Source organism: Prinia subflava, chromosome 19 (genome assembly GCF_021018805.1).
Source record: "Prinia subflava isolate CZ2003 ecotype Zambia chromosome 19, Cam_Psub_1.2, whole genome shotgun sequence".
NCBI lineage: Eukaryota > Metazoa > Chordata > Aves > Passeriformes > Cisticolidae > Prinia > Prinia subflava.
This window is the reverse complement of record NC_086265.1, coordinates 9,751,975-9,768,861: the sequence shown is the minus strand read 5'-3', so window position 1 is coordinate 9,768,861 and position 16,887 is coordinate 9,751,975. Positions and strand designations below refer to the sequence as shown.

Here is a 16,887-nt window from a genome sequence, read left to right as displayed (position 1 = left end):
CTCCCTCCGTGCTAATTCCTCCTGCTTAATAGGAGCCTGCTGGAGACACCCTCTGCTGTCATCTCTTAGGCATTCAGTGGGAACCCGAGGGAGGAGGCTCAGCTTTAAGGAATGCCATGTTTCCCTCACAAACGCAGAAACTTAACTGTCTCCGCCCCAAGGAGCTGTCAGGGAAAGTGTAAAGTTCCCTGTCGAGCTGTTGTTCTTGGCTCGTGCTTCCATCGGAGCTGTTGTTCTCGTCACAACTCACTCAGTGCTTTGTGCACGCTCACTTTGGGGAGAGATCTCTGCCTCCTGCTTGCTCAGCATCAGCTCTTCACAGTGCTGCTGACAGATGAGCCGTGCTCACTGTGCTCTCCTTTCCACTTGTAAGAAACAGAGGTGTAAAAAAAACAGGTCATGGAGCTCAGCTTAGAGACAGGAAACTCTCTGTGTGGAATTACTGGGCTACAACGAGAAGAGCTGGTATTATGCTTTGGCCTGTGAGGCACAGGACACACCAACACCTCTCACCTGGCACTCAGGGCTCTCAGGTTTCTGTACCTGTGGTTTCACACGGCTCTCTGAGGATGGTTCTAGAAGCCCAGGAAGGGGAACAGCTGTCAGGAGCAAATTGGCAGAATGAGGTTGCACGAGGTACTGGCAGATAAAGCTCTGCTCCTTTTGTTTCATTTAGAAAAATGAAGTAATTAACCCACCCTGTCAAATAAGTCTCTACAGCTATGAAGTGTTTAAGTTCAGAGGCTCGGGGGAGCTACCAAGTATGGCAGAAACAGCATGAACTCACCTTACCCTGCCTCTGCTCTGAGCAGTTCTTAACCCAGAGCTCTCAACCCCTGCTACAGTTCCTTTTCCTTTGGAGCTTTGCTGCCAAATCACAGCTGCTCCTGTTTGGGCACCAGGGGCCTCTTCCTGCTGGGACCTGCCACAGGTCACACAGTCCCTGTCAGGGCTCCCCCAACACCTGCAGAACTGTAGACTCAGAGCTGTCTCCTTACTGTGCCCAAACGCTGTCCCCTCACACAGGAGGTGCCTGTGGGCCCAAACATCCCTCCCGCCTCAACCTGAGACCATTACAGACCCTGACAACGTACACAAACATACACATAAACACCTCTGATCTAATTATGGGCCCTGACACACACACAACACACCTGAGCCTGATATGGGCCCCAACATCCGTTTCCCATACTTGAGACCACTGTAGACCGCAACATCCCGCTCCCCTCCCCGACACACACCTGAAGTTACTATAGCGCTCAGCCCCTCACCCCCTAAAACCACTACAGGTCCATAAATCCCTCACACACACCTGAGACCGCTATGGACCCTAACACCCCTCACGCACACCTGAGCCGCGACACAAACACCCACAGGCGAGGCTGTCACAGCCGCACACTCGCACCCCGCTCTCGCTGTGTCCCCTCACGGCGTTCCCGCCATTCCCCCGCCCTCAGAGCCCCCGCTCCCTCCGCGGCACCGCGCAGGCCGCTCAATCGAGCGCCGATGGCGCGGGCCGTGCGCTCCGTGAGGCGGCGCCGCTCAGCGGCCCGGCCTGAGCTGCCAGGCGGAGCAGCCGAGCGCCGAGCGGGGCCGGGCAGGAAGCGGCGGTGACGGGCACGGCCCGGCGGACACGCTCCGTCCCCCTCTCCTTCTCCTCCTCCTCCTTCTTCTCCTCCTCCTGCTCGTCCCTCCCCGCCCGGGCCCCGCGGACGTGGCCCGCTGCCGCCGGCCGGCACCAGGTGAGGCACCGGCAGAGGGAGCGGCGCCGCTGACAGGCGGGTCCCGGCGGGGCGCGGAGGGCAGGGGGCAGCGCTGGGGCTGGCAGCGCGTTCGGGGCTCAGGAAGGCGCTTCGGGGGTGCCGCGGGGCGCTCGGTGCCGGCTGTCCCGGGTGTCTCGTGGCGGGGCCCGCCCGGGGCTGCTCGGGGTCGGGGCAGCTCCCGCAGGGCTGCGAGTGTGAGGTGTGGGGGTCTGAGAGAGCCCGGCTGGGGGCAGGACCAGGGCAGCTGCCCCGCACCGCGTGCCGGGGGACCGGGAACATCCGCTGCTTCCTTCCCTTCTCACTTCGCTCCCTCGTTCCTTGCTTCTCTGCCGTGTGCCGGGAGCTGTCCCCGGGAGCTCTGTGGAAGTCGGAGCTCCGGCAGAGCAGCCCCGAGCGGACGGGAACGCCCCGGTGGGAGCGGAGGAGAGCAGGGAGAGCGGCCGGCCGCCTTCACCTGGAGCCGGGCACGGCTCGGGCGAGCGGCGCTGCTCCGCTGGGATTACCCCGGGATCCGGCTGGGAGCTGGAATGTGCCCTGGCAGATTCAGGGGAAGAGGGAGCTGCGTTTCTGTCAGCTCTGAGCGGAGTTGGAAGCAATGACGTAGGTCTGGTGCGAGCAGATGTCCCTGTCCTTTTAATGACACGGAGAAATGATTTGCTGTAGGTGCTGGATGCCATCGAGCAGCACTCGTACTTGCGTGGGAAGGAGAAGGAAGGAAGACACGAGGCAAGTACTAAGCCTTCAGAATTTCGTTTCATGAATACATCTCCTCGTGTCTCCTCACCCCCCTTCCCCAGGAACGTGAGTGGAATGAATTCCCATATCCTATAACTATGGCAGTTCTAAACTTCAGTAGCCACTGAGTAGCCCTGGTAGCATCCTGGTTTTCTCCTGAGCCTGGGCAGAACTGAGTACGGTGCTGGGTTTGCTGTCCCCAGCTGGGCTGTTCTCCCCAGGGAGGGAAAAGCCAGCGGGACACTGCTCTGAGAGGTGTGTGGAATGCGGGGCTCACACACAGTCCAGCAGCAGCTTCGTGTTTGTTTAAAAACAGCAAAGCGGGCGATGCCGATTCCGGCCCTGGTTGTGCCAGGAGGATTTGGAATCGCCCTGCCTGTCTCTGTGGACAGTCATCCACGTAAGAAGGTGGAAGCAGTCGGGTTCTGGATCCGTGTGGATCCTGTTCCACAGAACACAAGGTGATTTAAAGTTACTGGGTACAGCAGTGCTGCCTGTGGTTTGCGGTGCTTATGTTGTTTGAGAATAAGTGGGCTCCAGTCTGTTCCCCAAGGTCTGCTGACATATTTTAGCAAATGTTTAGAATGCTGCAGTGCTGGGAGTGATGCAGCTTGTTTTGCCAGTGCTCATTAGTTTGATGTATCCCATACCAGATTTATGAGAGGACACGTGTTGGTGTTTCTATCTCGATAGTGGATTGTTTGTGGAGAGAGATAATACACCATGCTTGTCTTCTCTATGAGCTTAAGATTGGGCTGTTTTTGGTAGGTAGCTATTTTTGCATTCTCAGGGGCTAATATAACAATTTAGGGCATGTTTTAAATGTAAATACCTGTCTGTAATCTCCTTTTTAACACTGAGCTTCCTACAAATCTCTGTTGATAGTTTCATGCACCCACAGTGAGGCTGCAAACTATTCCTATCTACATAAATGTCGCATCAAATCCAGATTTCTTATTTGCTGTCCAACTCATCATATAACTTCCTCTGGCATTCTGATTTGGGGAAACCTTGAGCTGGCTTGTTTCCATCCACCCTTCTCTGTATGAGGCCTCTCAGATTGCAAACTAATTCTTATTTGTGTGTGTATATTACTTACAGTGATAGTTCCCTTTTACATTGTTGCATCATTGTAAGTTAAAAAGGATCTTAGCAAGTCAAAGCTGTTAAAGATGAGATATTTCTACTTGTGTACATTTTAAATGTGGCTTTTGCATCAACAGGGTTTTACTGTTATATTTCTTTTCCTTAATGTGTTGCTGGATGGGGGAAAGTTTGAGCAGAAATGAGTTCTGTTCCTTCTGAGTAATCTGCTGTCTTATTTTAAAGGAAAAACCCTGTTTTTATGGAGCAGGGCTGGAGTTTGCTGGACTGCTGGGAGCAGAGGAGGAGCAGGAACAGGGCAGTGGTCAGTGAGTTTGGACCAGGAACACAGACTTGTTGTGTTCTCCTCTTACAGGTTTTTGTTCCAGGTTGTTCTGCAGCCTCGTGAGATGCTGCAACATCCAGGTTATGAGAAATGTCAGGGAAGGAGGTGTTTGTGGAACACTTTAAATTTTATTTATTTGTTGGTTTTACACAAAAAAAAGGTGTCTAAGGTTAACGTTTTTAAATAGGAAATACATATTTTAAGACAGAGTTCAGCGTCTTTTACCAGGACCCCTCTACAGTTCAGTTACAGCATTTACAGCAAACTGAGTTTGAATAAAAGTGCAGTTTTGGCATCAAAGGTATTCAAGAAGTAGATTTCTGTAAAGTTCTGTTTCAGCACATGTTCAGCTTTATTAATAGACATTCTTTCACACATCAGGGAAAAATTCAAAAAGTGAACCCAAAAGAGTATTTTGTTTTATGCTGATTATTTTCAAACTACTTCCTCGTTTGAAGGCCACTGATTAAACCAGAAGGATCTGATTGCCCTTGGCTGTGTAATAAACATGATGCAATTTTCTGGTGCCTGCTTGGTCATCAGTTCTTCCAGGGGCAGCTCAGTGAGTTTCCCTGACAGTCTTTTTATCACTCCCTGAAATCACTCTGGCAGCTTTGTTTTAATTTTCTGAGTGAAGTGTGTTTTAGAAGGTGTTGATCTGGTAAATCTAGAGTTCCCTCTGGGAAGGAAATATCTCCTGTGATTTTTACATGGGCAGTACAGGTTGTGACTTTTTGTTGTGATCGTGTAGTGGGCATCACTTAAAAGTCATCACTGGCATTTTGTGCCAGGAACTGTCAATTGTGAGAGCCTCAGCTCCTCATTAACGAGGAGGAAAGTTGAAATAGAAATTAAAGTAAATTGATTGAGTGTGGTCATCCATCTCTTGAGCTACTGAAGGATGTTGAATATCGGAGTTATTAATGATGCTGTGGCTGCTTTTCAATTGTTATAAAGCCCCACTTCCAGCATTAAAGAGCAATGTTCCTAACATGACATGTTGCCTTTATTTTGTAGAACTAAACCATGCAAATTCACTTCTAACATCCTGTTGGAAATATAAAAAATATATATTTTTAAAGATCAGTAGGTTTTGCTCTAAGATTCAAGAAGTCTGGACTACTGCTAGTATGCATTTAAAAATTATTTTTTAATTTATTTAAATGTTTTAAATACTGAAATTAGGTTGACTAATAAGTTTCTTATTCAGGAAGGCAAAGAACACATTGGACTTGAGCAGGTTGGAAGATTTCTTGTTTATATACTCAGGTTAGTGTCACAAATTGTTAGTTTAATTTGTAAGGGCAGGGAAATTTCAAATTTAATATAGGGAGCTTACAAAACAAGTTTGTCTGAGTTGCTAATGAACTAGGCACTTATGCCTTTGGACAGGTAATAGCTTGATGTTGGTGTAATTACTTTTTTTCCCCACCCTTAATATTAGGTCAAACTGGACTCTGGTTGATTTAGAATTTAATGAAACCGGTCATTGCATGTGGTCACTCATGGTCCCTCCTTGGCTACTAAAGGCTTTCAAATTCACATTCTCCCATTTTGGCCTCATTTGGACCTCTTCCTGCTGTCACTGGTAATTATGAAGCTGGATTACCTGAGAGCCCAAGAAATTCCACAAAGAAGGGCAAATGATGACCTTGGTGTTCCATGAGTTTGATTTGGGATGAGCAGGTTTTGTGCTGCAGGTGATGCTGTCTTTGGGAAGAGAGAGAAAAAACTGTTTGTACTTCTCTAAGAAAACTTCCTTAAGAAATTGTCACAGTGAGAGTGGAGATGTTAACCCAAAATCCTGGATAAGCCCTACACTTCCAGCTGCATTCCCCTGGTGTCCAGAACATGCCCACAGGTTTGTTATTTTCTACAAACTACTCCCCAGGATCGCTGTGGTGCAGAACCTGGCACTGGGAGGAACGAGTCTGGTGTGCAGTGTATGTATTTCCACACATATCAAGCAGTTTGGGATGAAAGGTGTTGGGACTCCCAGATACCATCAATATTTTGTGAGCAGGATGTCATTATTAGATTGGAACTGATGAATGTGTGCCAAACGTTGTGGCGAGTCTGTTTTTAGAAAGAGGCAGGCTGTGCTCACTTCCTACATTAAACCTCATTTCTCCCTTAATTTTTATATGTGAGCTGTGATTCTGTTGCACAGAAACTGGCATAATATTGAGCAGATTTATTTAGGGTTGCCCCTGAACGTTGTGAGTGTTTAAGCCAGATTTACAGGAACACAGTCAGTGATGATTCATGTTGAGATGATGTTTTTCTCCCTTGTAATGGAACATATGGGACTACGTAGCATATGGTACCACTGAAAATTGTTAAACGTGAAGCACTGATTTATTACACAGCAAAAAGGGTTGGGGTTTTCAGTCTAACACTGAGCAGAAAGCTTGTAAACAGCTCTGGCTGTTGGTTGGTATTGCATGCTCTGCTGTGTTGTGTGGTAATTTCAAAGGATTCCTTTAAATGGCAACAGAATGCTTCCAAAAGTTGTGTCTGCCCTTTCACTATGGTGCAGCCTTGCTCTGTGGGATGACAGCCTAAAAAACCTGGAAAACAAAAAGAAATCCTTTCTCTTTCAGATGGGAGGCAGAAGTATTAACATGTGTAAATAGTTTTCTTCCAGTCTTACTATCCAAAACACCTTTCTGTGTTTTGTTTGGGTTTTGTTTGGGTTTTGTGTGTCTTCTGGAGGGTTGGGTTTTTTTACTGAGGCAGGAGAGGAAACAAACACACCTTGGTCCTTGCAGTGCACAAGGAAAAGTGGACTAAAGTGCAGCTACAGGGAACATAAATTCCAATCACCTATTTCCTTGTGCTCTCCTGTGTTTCTTAACTATTCATCTTTGGATGATTGTAATTTTTCCAGAGCAGGCATCGCTTCTGCTCTGGCTCTGTAGGGTCTTGCTGCAGGGTAACTGAAGCTCCCAGCTGCTGTGGTCATACAGGTAACTAAGGGCTGGTTATAATGTTCATAAATGTTCATTGATCAAGCTTTTTTAGAAATGATTTAAACAAGAAACTTCATTGAAACCTTAGAATGGTGCTTGTGCTTGTCTTTTTTTATGACTCACTTTATTTGTACATCTTAAAGTACTGATTAAAACAGACTTTATGCTAAATTTGCTTTTGTTAGACCAAAATACATAATTAAGAAAGAATATATATTGTAAATGTTTTGGAATAAAAATCAGATGAGCCTTTTTTTGTCCTTACTTGGTCAGTGACAATCTGCCTCTCAGAGGTTCAGGGTTTCTTGTGTGCCTCTACTTACTCTGCCTAGTTCAGGTAAAGTTTGAGCGTGCTGTGTCCTTTAGAATGGCAACAGATATTTGACATCATTAAAAACTGCTGTTATTCAATAAAAGGAAGTCATATCTACCCCTGAGGGAATTAACTAATGACCTCTTGTTAACCATCGCCTTCAGGATCTTAGATCCTCCCTTCGCTTGCCTCATCCTTAGTCATAGATTGGAAGAGGAAAACAGGCTTTTTTCCCTCCTCCCTCCCAGCTCTTGAGCAGTTTCTCAACTGGAGGTGAACTGATGCTTGACCTAAACCCTGTGAGGAAGCTGATGTGAGGACCACGCTCCCTTTCCCCTTGTGGAACATCCTGCTGGTGTTAAAACTCACAGCATCTCAATTAACTCTAATTCCCAGCCTTAGCCTGCACATTAAATATTTTTAAGAAAGCATTAGCCTCAATGAATTTTAATTTCTAGCATTTCTAATCTCAACACTGGTAGTGGTGTCAGTTTGAGCTCTTCAAAAGAGGGGAAAAACATTTCTTATCTGGAAAGTATGCGAGTGGCAGAGCAGATAAGATAATTGAGCCCTAAATGTGAGCTGGGATGGAAACAGGCTCTGTTGAGAGTCAGGTCTCATCTGCTGTGCCCCAGTCCAGCGGTGCTTTAATGCATAATAATCCAGGGAGTTTGGTCTGCCTGGGCAGGACACAGGGAATTTTCTCTCTGCTGCTTTTTCATTAAGAGACATGAGCCTTTAGTTCCAGTGTGAGACACTCATGTTCTCAGAGTCAGTAGTTTTCTGTCATTTGGGAAGCAGACAGCCAAAAATAGGATTTTATGGCTCTCCTGCCTGTAACAACACTTAGCTGCTAAAGTGAGGAATAGAAATAAAAAAACCTTCCAACTTGTTGTTCCACTCAGGCAGCTTTTTCTCAAAATTTCTTGTTTGCTTTTTATCTGTGGTGTGTTTCCTCTGTGGAGGATCCCCACAGAAGATAACAAGTTTTCCATTTCCAGCTCTCCCTTGGACTGAGAGCTCCTGGTGTGGTTTAGAGGTTGTGCGTTCAGCACTTGGGCATGGCCCACATGGGTGGGAGGGAGCAGCACAGGTACCTAAAACCAGAATAAATGAGTAACTACAGGAATTACTTTTTTGCTACACAAAGTCTTATTTTTCTTTTGTTTGCTTTAAGTCTGCTTTTGTAGTTTTCCACTTGGTGTCATAGGGTTGCCTTTAGAAAGGACATTACTTCAGATAAAGTTAGATTCTTACAGAATGAGACATAGGAGGGGTTTTGTTGCAAAAATCAGTATTTGGCTTAGTATTTTGCTGCAGGAATTGAAGCCCAGGAGTTAGACCTGCTGCAGATATTGAAGCTGTAGTGCAGAAAAAGATCTGCTTCTTTGTAGTGCCATGTAGAAACGCCATAAATCAAAGTATATCTCACTTAGGCATTTGAGACCTGCAGAAATTACAGTAAGTGTGTGATAATACAGTCTGAGCAGTTTGAATGATTAACTTGGACAAATGCTGCAGATTTTAGGTGTGTTTGGCACCTTTTCTACATTGTAGGTTTCCAGTTTTTATGTTACAGGGAGGTTTCTGCCAGTCTGACTTGTTGCCTTAAAGCAGGAGAAAGTTGCTGACTCAGGCTTGTTGTTAATTTGCTTTTTCCTGCCTACCTGAGTATTTTAGAACAACGCTGTTTATAATTTTAGGGCAGTCTTACATTTTTTGATATGCTGAGCCCAAACCAGAGGTGGTCAAATGAGATTGTGGTCTGATCTGTTGGACATTTTGTGCTGGATCCAGGCTCTGCAGACATCCAGGGAGGCAGAGGGATCCCAGTCCCAGTGCTGTGCAAGCTGGTGCTTGGAGCCCCAGGCTACCAGTGCAGCTCTGCTGGTGTTTAAGGTCAACTCCTTGCAAATATTTTAGCAAGGCTTATATTCAAATGCTATTTATAAGACCAGACTAATTTCTTTCCTCTTAATGATGGCCTTTTGGCTGATGACAGGGCTGGAATCTGGAAGATCTGGATTCTGTATGCCACTAGTCAGCTGTGTATCCACAGGGAAGTTGTTTGCCAGCTTTCTGCCTCACTTTTTATCTCTACTTAAATGAAAAAAAAAATAAAGGCTGACTAATACCTGCCTCACAGGCTGTGAGAGCACAGTTAGTAGCCTCATGCTGTAAGATCTTTGGAAAACACTGTAGGAATTTTCAAGGGGCTTATTATGGTTAAGGTCCTGCAATGAGAGAACTGGTTAAGCCTGGCTTATTGTTGCACCATTCATTAAGGAGCCGTAATAGCCGAAGCTCTGATAGTGGCTGTTCCCTGGCTTCACCTGCAATTACCCGGGGTAGATCCAGGCTCTGCATTTCCAGGGGTCTGGAGCAGAACTGGAGCATATGCAGGGATGCTGGAGCCCGCCCGGAGCGCTGCGCTGCGATTTCACGGCTGGCTTTGCATGCAGGTCAGGCCGTAGCCTCAGTGAATTTTGGCAGTTCAGCATCGTGATGATGACTTATTCTGCCACTAGTGAGCCCTTAGCACCTTCATGCCAAAAGAAATGCTATATAATCAGCTGAGGTTTTCCTGTGTGTCTGCTTAACTTGGAATTTGCCCTGCTTTTGCTTTGTAAATTGAAGAAAATAAAATGAAAAAAAAATCTTTAAAATATGTTTTAGGCAGCAGAAAATTTAGTTAAAAAGGTGTAAACCAACTATTTAAAACTTCTTAGATCTGATGATCTTCAAGCTCAGGTCTTTTGACAATCTGTGAAACGTTTGTGTGAATGCTCACGTTGTGGCTTTTAAAATTAATTTAACAGTATATTTAGAAAGTATCTGTCAGAATTTTCACCCTTCTGGCAACCGTTATAATAACACAACTATGCAAGGAAAGGCAAAATCCCCATTTTTGGGGAAGCTAGATACCAGTGTTTATTTTCAAAACCAAGTAACCTTGTTAGTCGTCAACAATAGTACCTCATTAAACTTTAATAACTTTCTTAAAATTCACACTCACTTGAAAGTCAAGATGCAGCCTTGACAGCTCGAGGTCCAAATGCAGACAGTTTTATTTATCTTTGCAGTTTCATCTCTTCATTATTATATACAAAAGTTATTTTCTGTGTCTTGGCAGATTGGAAATGTATTGACTGAAAGAAAAATGGGAACTTGGATTCCTATTGAAACACAGGGAGGAGGTAGGGATCGGGGTTGGGAGCAGGAAATGGACTGGTTGTGAATTGAAATTGTGAATTTAAAAGCATAAGTCTGCAAATTAATATTACTTTTGAGCTGATTTTAGTGCTGAATCAAAACCAGTGTTATTCCACCTCTCCTTTCCCCCAGTGAGCTGGGTTGCTACCAGAGGATGGTTCAAATTAGCAAACTGGTCCAGCTGGGAAGTAACTAGGGGTAGCAAAGCCAGAGATTTGGAGATAGGAGCAGACAGAGGATGAGGGTGGACAGTACAAACTTCTCCTGCTAAATTACACTGTGAGTATTTTTGTAAAAAATATATAAAATAAACCAAACAACCCCCTCCCGTGCCACTGTTGGGTTTCCGTTAATGGTAAATTAACGAGTTTCACTTTCTGTTTCTTGGCCATGGGTTGGGTCCAGCAGCATTTGGGTTTCCTGGAAAAGACTCAAATCATTGTTAGCACTCCCTCCTTTCACTGGGTTTTAAGTGCTTTTTTTAGAAATCCCAGTTTTGATACTTTATTTTACTTGCACCTGCTTTTTTTTTCCCAAGGTTTTGTATTCAGATTTAACAGAGGAAAGGCTTTTCTGAAAGGCTGACACGATTTGCTGTATGTTCATTGCTCAGTGTTTTCCAATCTACATGGACAAGTATCTGTGCCTTAAAACGTGGGGGAAAATCCCAAGCAGAATGTTTGTATCAAGGGACTAACAATATTGACTTGATGATGATACAGGTACTCCCAAACATGAAGTTGTATTTCATATTTCAGGTGTACAATGGCTTTTTAAAACGTCAGGCCATGGCCCCATCTGACAGGAATCACGTGAAGGTGAAAGGTTACTTCGTAATATTAAATCCTACTTGTTGTTTAAGTGTGGGAATTACTTGCAGTATATAACCAAGATCCTAAAGTTAGAAAAGGAAGCACCAGTTTACAAATAGACTGTGTCATTAACACAAATGAGGAGAGTTTGTTTGTTTTTTCTTCAGGAAGATCATTATTTTGGGTAAACAGTGCAGCACAAGAGAAGCCTTTCTGAGCACTGCTAAGCCCACCTGGCTTCCAAAGCTGTGCAGGGAATTTGTGGTGGGTGTTTAAAGACTGAAACATCTCAGTTTAAAGAGCATTTGGCTCCTGGTGGCAGGGCCTCCCCATCCAGAGCACGTTTGCAGCTGCTGTCAGTGAAGCTGTGGGTGAGAGCCTCGAGGGCGTGGAGAGAGGAAGTCAGAAAACTTTCATATTTCTATCTCTGTCTCTGAACAAAGAGGACGCTTAATTGGTGTCATCATCCATAAATTAGGAACTCTTGCAAAGCAGAGCTGAAAGGCTGAGGGGCAGGATGAACCCCCCTCCGTGTCCTGTCCCTCTGCGTCCCAGCAGCTTGGAAGGTGTGTGAGAGATGGGATTGTAGAGGTGAAGAGTTCCCACTCGCCCTGGCAGGAGGAACTTCTGTGCAGAAGCACAAGGGTTTGCTGCTGTGTTTGTGGCAGGGGGATGTGGGGCAGAATCTGCCTCCCCCAGCTGAGCAGGGAGTGAGGAAACCTCACAAAACTCATTGTCTTAATGAGTGAAGGGATGGCTGTGCTGGGCCGGTTGTGGTGGTCGGGTTGGCTTTTAAAAAGCAGGGGCTTTAACCACCAAAGAGCCAAAGCTGGTGGTAAGAGGTGGCCTGGGAGCTGCGTGTGTGTGCAGGGGGAAGGTTTTGGTTCCTCTTTGGGGCTGTCACACCCTGCCCAGGCTGCTGTGGCCAGCAGGTATTGTTCCCTCTGGAGCAGGATGGTGCCAGCTCTGGGACCTGGAGCTTCTCCTGGGCTATGTGGGGGTTTGTTGGTCTTTTTGGAGTCAGAGCACCAGTAGAGCAAAAATTATTATTTTTAAAATTTTGATTCCATTAACTGTCACGTGATGCATTCTGTCTTCTCAGGGGAAAATCTGTATGCAGTGTACAGGGGTTTTCTTGTTCAGGAATTTGTGTGCTGTCTTTTTTTTAGGTCAGGTCAGGGGAGAACACTTTGCCTTTTTATTGGGAGCTTGCAAAGATTTTTGGAGGATCTTCACTGCTTCTGTAGGTTACCCTGATGTCTTGGACCACCTTTGAGTGTACAACTGACTTTTAGTTTTTACATTATCCTACATTTCCTTTTTTTTTCCTCTCCTCTTCCCACTATTTCTTTCATCCTTTGTGTTCTATGTACAAAAAGTAAAGTTTAAATGCACCTTAAAATGTCCTCCTTAAGAGGCTTTACATTCAGGGGTTTGATCCCTGTATTGGCATAGCATTGAGATAAATTAACGTGCTGATGTTCTACAGTGAGATCGGAGAAAAAAGAGAGTTAATGAGACATCTAGGTGGAGGGAGCAAGCCTCAAATGAAAATTGCTTTTCTGTTCTATGACAAGTCAAAATATTTTGGAATTAAAATCAAAACTGAAGCTGAGTAAATTGAAATTTTTTTTAACCACTTGTACTTAGAGCTTATTTTATGTAATTACTGGGGTGTGACTTAAGTTCTGGGCAGGACTTTGTGGCTTGTTAGCATCGGGTTGAGCTTCTGATGTTGCAATGAAGAAGGAAGTGAGCCTGTGTCTGCTTGGGGAGAGGGACTGCAAAGCACTTCTGCCTGCCTGCATAAGGTGGGAATGGCAGCTGGCTAAGTATTTTTAGCAGAATACCTCATTTTGAATGTGAATTTTGGGGTTTTTTTGTTAATGAGAGCATTTGGTAAATAAAGCTCTCAGTTACTGTTTTAAAGAGGGTTTTTTAATACCAAAATGCACTAAACACATGAGTTCTTCACCCCAATTTTATTCATTGATGATCTTAAGCTTTTTATTAAACCTCCAAAGCTGCAGGACTGGGTGTGATGCATTTCCCAAGTGTCTCTGTCTTCTCTTGGTTTTTGCAGTTGTGCATCCATGGGTGAGGACAGAGTCATAGCAGGGATTGCAGGTGAGGCTTTGTAGATCAGACTCTGTTTCTCCAGCTTAATTAAAGAAAAAAAAGGAAAATTAGTGGATCTGACTTTGTTCCCTCCTTGTAAAAACATGCAGCAATAAGGATTTTTAAGGGATGCAGGGAGAGGCAGAAGATAGCCTCAATTTCCATCAGTGTTTTCCAGTCATTTGCTGTAACAGTGATTCACTTCTGTTCAGCTGTTCATCCTGGCCTGAGGTGAGACATATAGAATGTTTCTATTTTAAGCTCTTCAGCATAATGGATGGATAAACTCACCCTTCTTATGCTGGTTTTTGCCACAGTGGGTGAGCTTTCCTTCCTGGGATCCCTGTTTTGCTGCACTGGCCTAAAATACTCACTCACCCTCTGAAAGCCACTGGTGTGCTGTCAACACCGGTGGAAGAAAATGTTCTGACCATTTTGCTTCAGGGTTGCTGATCTTAAACTGCACTGTTAAAAATAACAAGTTTTCTGAAGGCACACAGTGATGTTTTCCTGGCTCCCTGCCTCTTCTGCCCCATATTGATGTGATTAAATGCCACCAAAACTCAGCAATCCTTAGGTCAAGTGCATAGCCATGTGCATTTTTAATGCAGCTTTAATAGCAGTTATTCCAGCTTTCTCAAAGAAAATTAAGGCTACTTTCATAAATGGAAGTCTTCTGCTTGCCACAGTATGTGTCACACAAGCAGTTTATGTACCAGGGCATAGAGTTTTGAGATTATTTTCATACTGCTTTAAACTGTCTCATGCTGACTCAGTTTGGCTGTAAAAGGCTGAAGTCTTGTGATCTGGAGTGAGTTTTTTTTTTCTGCTGGGAGAACAGGTGTATGCTGGAGATCAGTTTTTCTCTATGACCAGAACATTTTTTACGTTCATCTTGAAGGATCTGCTTTCCTCAAATACCGTTTCGCTCGCTGAGCTTTGGGATCAGTCTGTCTATGCCAGGGTTGATTGTGGCCCTTTCACATTTTCTGTTTAAGAAGCTGCAATAAAGTCTGGAGTGTCTGATCTGAAATCAGACTGACCTGACGGCAAATGCCTTCAATTATGGGTTCAATAAATCCACGCTGGAAGGAAGGACAGGGCAAAAAGGCGTTTCCAGGCTGATTGTGGCAGAAGTACCTTTAACCATCTGAATTCCTTGTAGCTTTTCCAGGATCTTTCTACAGTAATCTGGGCATATTCCACTTCTCAGAAGCAGCTTTAAAATGTCAACCTCCCTCCTAAATTAGATGCCAAATACTGCATTTACTGAATTGAGTCAAGAAACTGCTGATGGTTCAAATGGAAATCCTGGGCCCATGTGTAAGGCTGCCAAATATATCTGCTGAGGTGTGGAACTCAGAGCAAGTAGATAAAGAGCTCTGCTGCCTGTGTTGGGACTGACTGAAACCCAGATCCCAAACCATACCAGAACACAAATCAGATGTTGCTGTGGAATTAATTTGAAAAGCTTTTGCTGGCTTGTATTTAATTTTAATGGTGATATGTTTTAATTTGCTGTCAAAAATGTGCTTCAAATGAGTACAATGCATTTCTCTTGTGTGCTGGTCATCTTGTTCCTTGTCCTTACAGTGCTTGGGCTCTGTGTGTCCCTGTTTGGGAAGATAGTGCAGCCTTTTGAAGGACACATTTTCTAGGCAGCCTTTAAAATCTCTCGGGTTTGAGTGTTTGCCTTGGGTTACCCTTTGAGATTTACAGGGTGGTTTGTGTTTGTTTTGACTGTTACTTTATCTCACTTTCTCAGTAAGTCCAGTCTCTTCTGGCCATGAGTGATAGGAGGGCAGGATGAGGAAGTTCTGGGAGCCTGTGTTTGGAATGCTGTGCTTCAGGGTGCACACTTGGATTTTTTCCTTAGTCTTTGTGTTGGTTCTATGATTGAAAGAGCTGTAGAGGTACTGTGATGATGGAAATGAATGAAATGATTTAATGTCTTAATCATTCAGGACATGTAATGTCCTCTCTGCTTGTACTTCCCTCGGTGTTCTTGTGTATTGGCTAATCTTTGGTGACAAAACACTCCTTGTCCTGCCCATGCACAGCAAAGGGCCTTCCTCAGCTCATTTATTAACTTTTAAGCTTGATATTGACATTCCAGTTCCAGGTTTGGCAGCTGTTTTACACTGCAGACTGAAGCCAGAGGTGATATTTGCAGTGTAGCAGTTGGTTCATATCCCCACGGCAGGCTGGGGGGTGTTTGCCTGTGTGTTACTCTGCACACGCTGTGGGAATTGTTGTGTCTTCCTGAGTAACACTCACACAGCAGTAATGGACATGAAATGGGTTTTAAAACACATTATAAAAATGGCAGTGCTTACAGTCAGCTCTTTACCAGAGCTGTGAATGATGCAGTGCTGAGAGCTGGTGGTCTGTACATTGAAAGGTTCGTGCAGATGCATTTCTGGATGGGTTGCTGTTTTTTTTAAGAAACATTTTGAAGCTATACATGTTCAGTGTATTTATAGTGAGGCAGCTGAATCATCCTCTGTGGAAAAAAACATTTTAAATCTACTTATTATCCAGCACAGGTAAAATCTTTGGGTCCTCCTTTTATCCAGGCTAGGTGAGTGCCAAGGTGCAGTGAAGATTCCTGTGAGGGTAATTGAGGCTGTGCAATGCTGTGCTGAGAACTGAGCTCCTTCTGCATCCATCAGGGCCCCTCAGGGATGCTGTGCTTCATGGGCACTGGCAGATGAAACTCAAATTGGGGCAGCCAGGTCACTGCACGGATTCTGCAGATGTTCCTGAGGTGCAGCTTCTGGCCATGAGTGACCTCGTGTGCCCAGCAGCCCAAACTGCTTGGAGACACTGCTGGATCTTAAACCTTGCTTTGGAAAATCACTTCCTGCAGTTCTTGGGAGCAGAAGTGTCTCCATCGAACAGTTAAGCTGCTTAGAAGCCACAGTTTTAATCTGTATAGAGAAGGAAATGGGAGTGTTGCAAGCACACCTTATATAATGCACATAATTACTGACATTGCCCACACTTCTTGTACTGATAGCAACTCCTGGGCATGCAGCTGGCACTTCCCTAGAAAGGTGACACAACAAATAGGTTCTGGCCATTTTGCTGAGCAGGTTTCCTGTCACAGCTGCCCATGAGCTGCTCTTCAGGCTCCCAGAGACCTCTGACAAATCTGGTTTGGTTTGTGTTTCAGTAGTGCTTCCTGTAGCATAACTTAAAGTGCATAAGGGCCAATGGAGGCCACTGTATGCACAGGCCTGTCTGTGCTCTTTCCTCTTGCTTCAGGGAAGTTGGATTTGTGGTTTTGGGAAAGCAGGAGGGAGCTGGGAATTTAGTAGACTTGTGAACATAGAAGTTTTGGGTATAATATTCAGATTTTGTAGCACTGATTGCAGCTAGAAACAAGACACTGTATTAATATGATTGTGTTGACATCTGTGGGTTCTGCTGTGGTATTGAACGAGTGCTGCTGTGCAGTTGAAAGCCATATGATGTCTGAAAAGGAAGAAATTCTGATAAAATTGATATTCTCCTTCAGAACTAAAACCAA

The 16,887-nt window shown here is 44.8% G+C and overlaps 1 protein-coding gene across 3 annotated transcripts in view; it reads left to right on the top strand.

Moving 5' to 3' along the window:
• The first annotated feature begins 1,578 nt into the window (after positions 1-1,578).
• Positions 1,579-16,887, top strand: part of TAOK3 (TAO kinase 3) — a 74,530-nt gene continuing 59,221 nt past the window's right edge. For 2 of the 3 annotated variants that reach the window (XM_063416147.1, XM_063416146.1), the window contains exons 1-2: positions 1,580-1,742; positions 2,427-2,564. The gene's annotated coding sequence lies outside the window, so the exon portion shown is untranslated. Of the gene's footprint in view, positions 1,743-2,426; positions 2,565-16,887 lie in introns of all 3 variants that reach the window. The other variant, XM_063416149.1, reaches the window with a different exon arrangement.